The following is a 9,435-nucleotide window of genomic DNA, read 5'->3' on the forward strand; positions in this document are numbered from 1 at the left end:
GATTTCACATTCTGTATTAATCCAATCTTGTTTTTTTTTTCCATTTCTAAGGCATATTTTTACCATTCTTGTAAGTTCTGAATTTTTTTTTTTTATGTCCTTTGGATGGATTTCACTCAAGGTGCATAGTTTATTAATTGAGACAGTTTTGAAGTTTTTTTGTTTTTTGTTTGTTTGTTTTTTCGGTGGCAGCTTTAGCATGAAAATCAGCCATGTAATTTCCCTGATATTCAGGGTCTCTTTCATAAGTAGAAGTTTTAATTTTTATGATAGCTACTTATGAAGGCAGCAATAATGCAGAGATTAGCAACCTGAGACCCATTTTTATAGGCATATTATTTGACGTTAAGGATTCCCTATGTTTCTAAAACATACTAAAATCACCAACTACTGAAAAAGCATACCTGGCATCAGTCTAGATATTTTCAGTCTTATCTTTTGCTGTTTTACAATGTCAAGTGAGGGCAAATAATTCTGCAGATTAGGCTGAATTAAATTGGGGAGATCTCCTTTTTATCATAGTTCATGATGGATTGTAACAGCATGACCAGCTTAGTATTTTCCTTCAAAATTTTTGGCATAGGAAACATCAACATAGAGAACCAGCTCTGGATTGGTGAATAGAATTTCTTGTAAATCCAATCTCGGAGTCAAATTTTGGGAAATCAATTTAACACAATTATAAGTCTCTCTTTTGTTGGGTAAAGGTAAGATGGTAGCAGTTTAAAGAAAGAATTGCAGCAAAGAATATGCAGATTTGAAAGTGATAGGAGCAGAATCACATAAAATGTTATCCTGCTGGCTGAGAAATGCTGGGTACATTCAGGATTTAGCAAGCTTTCTACAGCATGTGAAAGGTGTAGGCATAAGTTACTGCCTTGAACAAGTTCTGAGAAAGATTGTATAATTTGGCACCTGCAACTACAGCCTTTAAACAATTTGGATGTGCTATAGCCACCAGACATAACTGTACACTATACTAGTCTACGGTCCTATTTTGTCCTACAAGTTTTTGAGTGAAGACCTCTAGAGTCTGATTGTTTCATTCATGAATAAACAATGTGAATGGTTTATAAAAATTGGAGAGTCCTAACACTGGAGAATTTTGCAAAACCTGTTTTAGTTCAGTAAGGGCCTCCTATTATTTTGCTTTCCACAGAAAAGGGTCCTGATTGCTATTTTTAGTTAGTTCATAGAGTGGAGAGGCCAATGTTGTGACCCGGTCTATCGTGAAAGTCTGAGGAATCCTCTGAGTTGCCTTTTACTCACAGGTCTAGAATAATTTTGAAGAGTATTTATTTTTTCTGGTGACAGAAAGATTACTTTTGCAGAGAAGTCATGACCTAGATACTGTGCCACTTCTTGTGAGAATTGAAGCTTATCTCAAGAGGTCTTATGGCCCTTATAAGCTGGTTGTTATAATACATATATTTGGTCAATTTGTACATCCTCTTTAGATGAAGAACAAAGAAGCAAATCACCTACATATTGAATCAAGGTAGAATGTCTGGGAAACTGCAGTGTTCAAATCTTGATATAAAATTTGTGAGAAATGTGAAGGAGCATTGATTAATCCTTAAGGTGTTGCTGTCAAAGTACATTGTTGATTTTTCCAAGTGAAAACATACAAATACTAACACTCTTTTTGTCTACAGGAATGCTAAAATATATATACAAAGTGTAAGTTTACTACTGTGAACCACTCAAATTCAGTTCATTCCTTTGACAGCAAAGCATTTGAATTTGGTATCACTGGGAATTTTTTTTTTTTTTTTTTTTTTTTTTTTTTTTTTTTAGACAGAGTCTCACTCTGTCACCCTGGCTGGAGTGCAGTGGCACCATCTCAGCTCACTGCAAGCTCCGCCTCCCGGGTTCACTCCGTTCTCCTGCCTCAGCCTCAGGAGCGGCTGGGACTGCAGGCGCCTGCCACCATGCCCGACTAATTATGTTTTTGTATTTTTAGTACAGACGTGATTTCACCGTTAGCCAGGATGGTTTCGATCTCCTGACCTTGTGATCCGCCCTCCTCAGCCTCCCAAAGTGCTGGGATTACAGGCATGAGCCACAGCGCCTGCCCGGGAATCTTGATATGTAATTTTACATACAGCTCTAAAGCCCTGTACAAATCTCCATCCCTGTCCAGGGATTTCTTGACAGGTAAGATAAGGTCACAAGGACTAGTACACGAAATAATTATTCCTTGATTTATTAGGTCCTCTACTCTTAGAGTGAGTCCTTGCATTGCTTCAGGTTTCAGAAGGTATTGGGGTAACTTACAAAGCAGTTTAGGCTGGGCACAGTGGCTCATGCCTGTAATCCCAGCACTTTGGGAGGCCGAGGTGGGAAGATCACCTGAAGTCAAGAGTTTGAGACCAGCCTGGCCAACATGGTGAAACCCCATCTCTACTAAAAGTACAAAAATTAGCCGGGCATGGTAGTGCACAACTGTAATTCCAGCTACCCAGGAGGCTGAGGCAGGAAAATCACGAACTCAGGAGGCAGAGGTTGCAGTGAGTCGAGATCACACCACTGCACTCAAGCCTGGGTGACGGAGTGAGACTTCGTCTCATAAAAGAAAAAAAGAAAAAGAAAAGAAAGCAATTTAAAAAGGGTCAATCACAATTTTAATGGATTTGATGTGTTTGATCTTTCCAACATCTGTAGAGAAGAAGCCCATAGAGTATCAGGAATTTCAGAAAGATGTATATCTATACATTTATGGAACTTAATAGTTTCCTTAGGATAGTCAATTTGGGCCACAATGTTTTATTGTCTGATAAATCTTAGATTTCTAGGGTCATTTCTCCGGAGGATAATTTTAGTGAGCCTCCAATTAGGAAAACAGATCTTTATCTAGGAGATTCAGAGGAGCAGTATCACATACAAGGAAGGCATGATTCTTAGAAAAAGGGCCAAGGGTGACAGTTGAAAATTCTGTTAAAGGAACCCTTTGAACTTGATTTGAAACTCCTGCCATTGAGATAACTTTTCTTATCCTGAGAAAGTTCTTGATATATCATGGTGGACTCTAAAGTAGAAAGAGTTGTTCTGGTGTCACAGTACAAATTTCTTCATTTAAGTTTGGTTTCTCCTCATTGATTTAAAGGAATTACTGGAAGTAGCTTACTGGGCAATTCCTTGGAACCCTTTAAACATTAAGAATTGTTAAAAGGATGTGGGGGTTGTTCCAATTTCCCCTTATTTAGCAATGGGCAGTCTTTTGCCAATGCCCCTTCTGCTTCCAGTAACCATAAGCATCTTTATCAATGAAGGCAAAATTGGGAATAAGATTTTTTAAAGACAGGCCAAATTTCCTGCAACTGTTGTAATTGTAGAGTCATTAGTTTGTTTACCTGAAGGTTTCTTTTTCTTGTCTAATATCCCTTCAACATGCTCTGCTAGATATTGCAGTTCTGTGAGAGTTACCTCTCATTTTAGTTTAGGAACAAAATGGGCTGGTATAGCCACTTTATCATCCTGGCCTTTAAAGCCAGTATTATGTGAAAACTGTCTACAGATGGGCATGATAGTCTGCAGCAGATTCATTTTTTTATAAGGTTAAATTATGGTCCAGCCTATTCTCATTGGAAGTGCTTCAGGAATAGCATCTAACAGTTGTTGGCCCATTTTTCTGTCCATCTGCATTTCCTATTTAAAAGCATGCTTAGCAGGATCCTCAATACATCCAGATGGATTATCCCAATGGGGTTTTTCTAGACATTTTCAATTATCTCTTGTGCATACTATCACATGGACAAATTGGTACAAATTAAAACCATGAATTATAGACCCCTTAAAAATTTTTAAATTCTTCTATAAATTTGGTTGTATGTTTTTAGTATCACAGAATCTTTATGATGGCTCAGAGTTCTGTGTAAGACCAAGGTTTAAATTCAGCTGTAGCAGGTACTCCTGGCTCATTTGAGTGTCATTTTTTAAAGGAAGCTGGTATGAAGAGGTTTAGGTGGAAAAGCCAAGACATTAAAGGGGTTAGTAGGTTCAGAAAAATCAGTTACTGGAGGATAAAATGAAGCAGAGGGATTCACAGAAGGGTCTATAGAGTCAGGCTGAGTTTTAGCTTTTAAATTATTTTTTGCACACTGGTAGAGATTATTTGGAGAGGTTATTGTGAGTCATTCTGTCTTTTAAAAGCCTCTGCATACCAGTCCAAGACTGCATTCCATTGCCTTTGAGAGGTTCCGGGTCATTTCTTTTCAAGAGTGCTTTCAGAATGAACTATTTTGTCTAAGCTGAAGGCCGCTTTGGCCACTGCAGCCTCACATTGTCCTTTATAAAGTTCACCAATTTTTCACACACAAAAAGACACAAGATCCTGATCCATAGCTGCTAAAAATATAGGAAGCAGGGGGTTCAGACAGATGTAGGGAAGGGATTATCGACCAGGTGGAATGTATCTTTGCCTTGGATTTCCTAAAATGAATGTATCTATAGGGAACCTTGTACTTGTACTGCTGTCTAGAAACCCAGTGGAATGGCAGGTTGTCTCCTGTTACAGACACATGGAATAATGGGTTTTCTCCTCTTGCAGATGGAAGGATGACTTATCAAGAAGCTTTCACACAGCACAGGTATGCACAACAAAGTTGAAGAGCTTGAAATGCAGAGAGTACATTTTGGATCTGAGAGAACCTTTGAGCTCTGTGTTTAGCAAGAAAGCAGTGAGTGCCATGTGCTCTGTGGTACTGGCATCAGGTTACTCTCCTGTCTTGGAGCTTATCGACGGTCTACTTGACATCTCATATTTGATACTGGAAACTACTAAAAATAAAATCAGATCAAGTAAAACAGGAATATAGGAGTTTGTTGTGCCTACGGCATCGGGTTACTCACCTGCCTTGGAGCTTATCAAGGATCTACTTTACATCTCATATTTGACACCAGAAACTGTTAAAAACAAAATCAGATCAAGTAAAACAGGAATATAGGAGTTTATTGTGCCTACCAAAGAACATTTCAAAAACCAGGAGATTTCAAACTGAACAGGTTAAGAAGCTCATCTCACAAGTGTTAAACAGCACAGCTTATAAAGCATCAGTGACAAAATATGTTGAACTCTATTGTAATTGGCTACTACAAATGTCTATCCCTTTTAGGGCACATAGAGCTATAGAAGCTTATTTTTCTGTAGCTGATTGACTCAACTTTATCATATTGACGTGGAAGAAAGGCTTATGGTTTGTTTCTGGTTAGAGCTTGCATTTCAGAGAGATCAACATAGCTTACATTTTGTTATGGCTATGGTTGTTTGTTCTGAAAGTATATCCAAACTGTGGCCTCCATTTTGAATTCTTTTAACATCCCTTAACAATGAGATGCCATGCAGAGAGAGAAAGAGAGAGGCCAAGGAGCAGTGAGGTGCCAGATTTGTGAGGGACCCTTCTTGGAGCTTTCAGGCAAGGAAAGACTCCAGCTGAGTACCACACAGTGATCCAGTTGATGCCACTTGGGGCAGGAAAACAGCCCAGCTAAGCTCTACCCAAACTTCTGGCCCACATAACTGTGAGGTATAATAAAATAGCTGTTGTTGTAAGCCACTAAGTTTTGAGGTAACATATGTTACCACAATAAATAATCCAAACATTCTCCTCTAAACTTAGATTGTCGATAGGATTAATGTGACAAGTAATAACTTATAGCCTTGTGACTTGACCTCCACTATTGGCTTAAATTTCAATTTAAATATTTTATTGTTATTCAGTTTGTCATGTGAGTATATCTTCCGTCCCAGTGAGATTACAATTCCTTTTTAGTACCTACATATAGTCTTATATATAATAATTTTGGTGAACTCTGCTTTTATTCTTTAGAAAATTAACATAGGTAAAATTTACCTTTTTTAACCAAAATTTGTGTTGTGTTTGTATAATGCTACAAACATCTTTATTTGTTGTTCCTTTTAGTATATGTGCCATCATTGAATAAAAGTGAGGGACAAGGTGCTGGGAAAATGTGGAAATGAGAGTGGGAATGTGGATGTAGGTTATCTCGTATTAAAAAATAATATTTGATTAAAAATCACTAGAGAAAAACATATGTTAGCCACTGAATGGTATATAAAGTAATAAAATAAACGTGAGAATTTACAAATGATCCATTAGTAGAAAACAAACAAACAAACAAAAAACCAAAAATGCAAACACAAGTCCTGGGATAGTGTAGCTAAAATTCTGTGATGACCCCCAAGATTACTGACCCTGGCATCATAGCTTATATAATTCATTCCCCTTGAGCATGGACAGGTCTGTGAATATATTGGGGTAGTCACCCCTTGATTAGGTTATATTTGAGGAGACTCCATTTTAACCAACTGGATGGAGAAATTCCTAGTGAGAGAGATGCCCTCATGCTTGTCCGGAAGAAGTAAATAGCCACATTGTGAAATGCCAATGAAAAGGGATAATCTTCAAAAGCTGAGCACCTCAGTCCTACAACCCCAAGGAACTGAATTCTGCCAACAACTAATGAACTTAGAAGAGGCCCCCAAGGTCTCAGATGAGATCACAGCCTGAGCTAACACCTTGATTGCAGTCTGTTGAGACTCAAGCATAACACCCAGTAACTGTGCCTGAACTCTTTACTCATAAAATCTGTCAGATCATAAATTTCTGTTATCTTAAGCCACTAAGTTAGTGATAATTTGTTACACAGCAATAGAAAACTAATAGAGTGTGATTCTACTTATACTGTAAAAAAAATATGGTTCTATACTTGAACAAGGTCAAGAATGAGTGTGGAAGGAAAAGAAGAAACCAGGTTCCTTGATGACATCATTGAACTGAGCCACCATCCCTGAGATGCTTACTTCCAGACCTTCTGTAAAACAATAATAATACCAGTAACTGTTAGTTACAGCACTGTTATTTGGATTTTTGAATAATGGACAACTGAATGCATTCCTATTTGCTCTAGGACTTTCTGTGGCCTGCCTTAATTTAAATAAATATAAAGCCTTGTGCTATGCCTTAGAATTGCCATTTGAAGTCCCCACACAGAATTCTCTTTCTACCTTCTAGCTTTAATGGCTCATCCCTGCTATGGGGATAATGTCCAGTATCTAAGGTCCTTCGTTATGTGGGCCTTAAATAACTATTTAACTTACCTTTCAACATCTTCCTGCACCCAAACTCGAATTATCAAGAGATACATGAAGTTCCTCCAAAGTTGGCTGTCCTATGTACCTCATTGATTTTACCTCTGATTATTTTATTTTTCATCTTCTTTTTTACATGTTTGACATAGCTTTGCCTAAAGCTCTGATGACTAGTTCTCAGTTCAATTCCCTTGCACCCTTCTCTTTGGAAAGCTATTCTGATTGTCCTTCTTCAAGAGCTTCTTCTCTGGCTTCCCCAGCATCTTGCATACATCCTTATCCCAGCTCTTAACCCATTATGCTATAATCATTTTTATCTCTATCAACCCCCAAATGCTGAGGCAGTGTCTGGGTTACCTTTGTGTCCTATGTGCCATGGTATTCAGCACACAGCTGTCATTCCATAGTTATTTCTTACACAGAAGGAAAGAATGAAATTCAAAAGCCCACAAACAGGTATACTTTGAAAAGCAACCACCTCCTGCAGTATCTTTCATCGAGCTTCCTTCCCTAGAGATAACAGTTATCAGTTGAACCTTCTTGTAGAGATCTTCCAAATCTATGCGTACATTTCTGTTTTTCTTTCCTTTCTCCACAGATGGCAGCATTACGTGATCGCTGCCCCACACCCAGCTTTTCTACTTTAACAATATGTCTACTGATTCACATATTACTCCATTCTATGGATGTTCAACCATGTATTAATCAGTTCTCAATTGACTACATTAACACTCCCCACTTACAAATAATTCAAAAATTATTATTGTATATTGTATATATGTATATTTCTTTACTGGTTCCTACGAATGCATATGTAGAATATAATTGTAGCAATATTTCTTTGTCAAAATATTTTTTTTTTTTTTTTTTTTTTTTTTTTTTGAGACGGAGCCTCGCTCTGTCGCCCAAGCTGAAGTGCAGTGGCGTGATCTCGGCTGACTGAAAGCTCCGCCTTGATCTCGGCTGCCTGCAAGCTCCGCCTCCCGGGTTCACGCCACTCTCCAGGCTCAGCCTCCCGCATAGCTGGGACTAGAGGCGCCCGCCAACACACCCAGCTATTTTTTTCTCTTTTTAGTAGAGATGGGGTTTCACTGTGTTAGCCAAGATGGTCTCAATCTCCTGACCTCGTGATCCGCCCGCGTTGGCCTCCCAAAGGGGGATTACAGGAGTGAGCCACCGTGCCCGGCCTATGCTATACGTTTTCATAGATATTGCCACATCATTTTCCTTCAACACTGTAACTTATTTGCATTCTCACCAATGAAAGGGTTTGTTTTCCTATACCAATGACTACAGATCAAATTTTTAATCTTTGTCAATGTGACAGATGAAAAATGGCATGAATTTACAGTTTACTTTGTGTTTGTTTTATTATGAGCCAGGGTGAGCACTTTTTATGTATTAAAATGTGATGTAAAATCTTGTTGCAATCAACAAATCCAGTCTGGCTAGTTCACCAGAAATACAATATCTTAAAAGTAATTAGATACTACTTGAGACTGTGGAGAAAACAAACTCAAGGATAAACTTTCGGGAACACAAAAAACCATGCAATAAATGGCCTGACATGGATACCACTGGGGCTTCTTTCATTACACATGAAATGCCAGGTCTTAGTGCTCCTACATTCACCATTGCTCCATCACTGACACTACCTGTGATCAGGTACTTGCCCTTGCAATTCCTCCTGCCACCTACACTAGCAAAATGGGAACACTGTTTTGCTCATCTCTAAATCAGTCTCATAGAGGTGTGTCTGTTGGTCGAAGTCTAGGTCACCTGCCTGAGTGCTAGCCGCAAGAGAGGCTGGGTATTTGAGTTCTGGTTTTGATTGGAAAGGCAGGATTCATGATGTTAACATTTCCCCCAAAATGCAAATGTTTTTCAAAATATGAAAAGAAGCCCTGAACATGTCATATATCCTCTCCAGAACTACAAATCATTCTTCATACTCAATCTTTGAAACAAAAGCAGATGTTCCCCCAACATAGTACACCTCCATTCATTTCCAATGCAAACATTCCCATCCCCAGCATCCCCCAGAAAGGGATGTGTCTCGTGTCTTTAACTTGTACAGGTGCATTCTAAGATCCTGGGAGATAAGTTAGTAATATGTTTATTTCCCATATGCTTTTGTAAAATTTGCTGAAATAAACTACTTTAACTGAAATTGTTTAATACTACTATTTATTTCTACTCCAAATTTTTCATTACACTTAGTCACATGTCAGAAGGTGTGCTAAGAAGAAGTTAAGGGTACATTTGTCAGAGATTTTTTATAATATAGTTTGTGTTTTGCAGCCACTTCTGTGTAGAGACAGGTT

The sequence above is a fragment of the Rhinopithecus roxellana genome, chromosome 3 (assembly GCF_007565055.1).
Source record: "Rhinopithecus roxellana isolate Shanxi Qingling chromosome 3, ASM756505v1, whole genome shotgun sequence".
NCBI lineage: Eukaryota > Metazoa > Chordata > Mammalia > Primates > Cercopithecidae > Rhinopithecus > Rhinopithecus roxellana.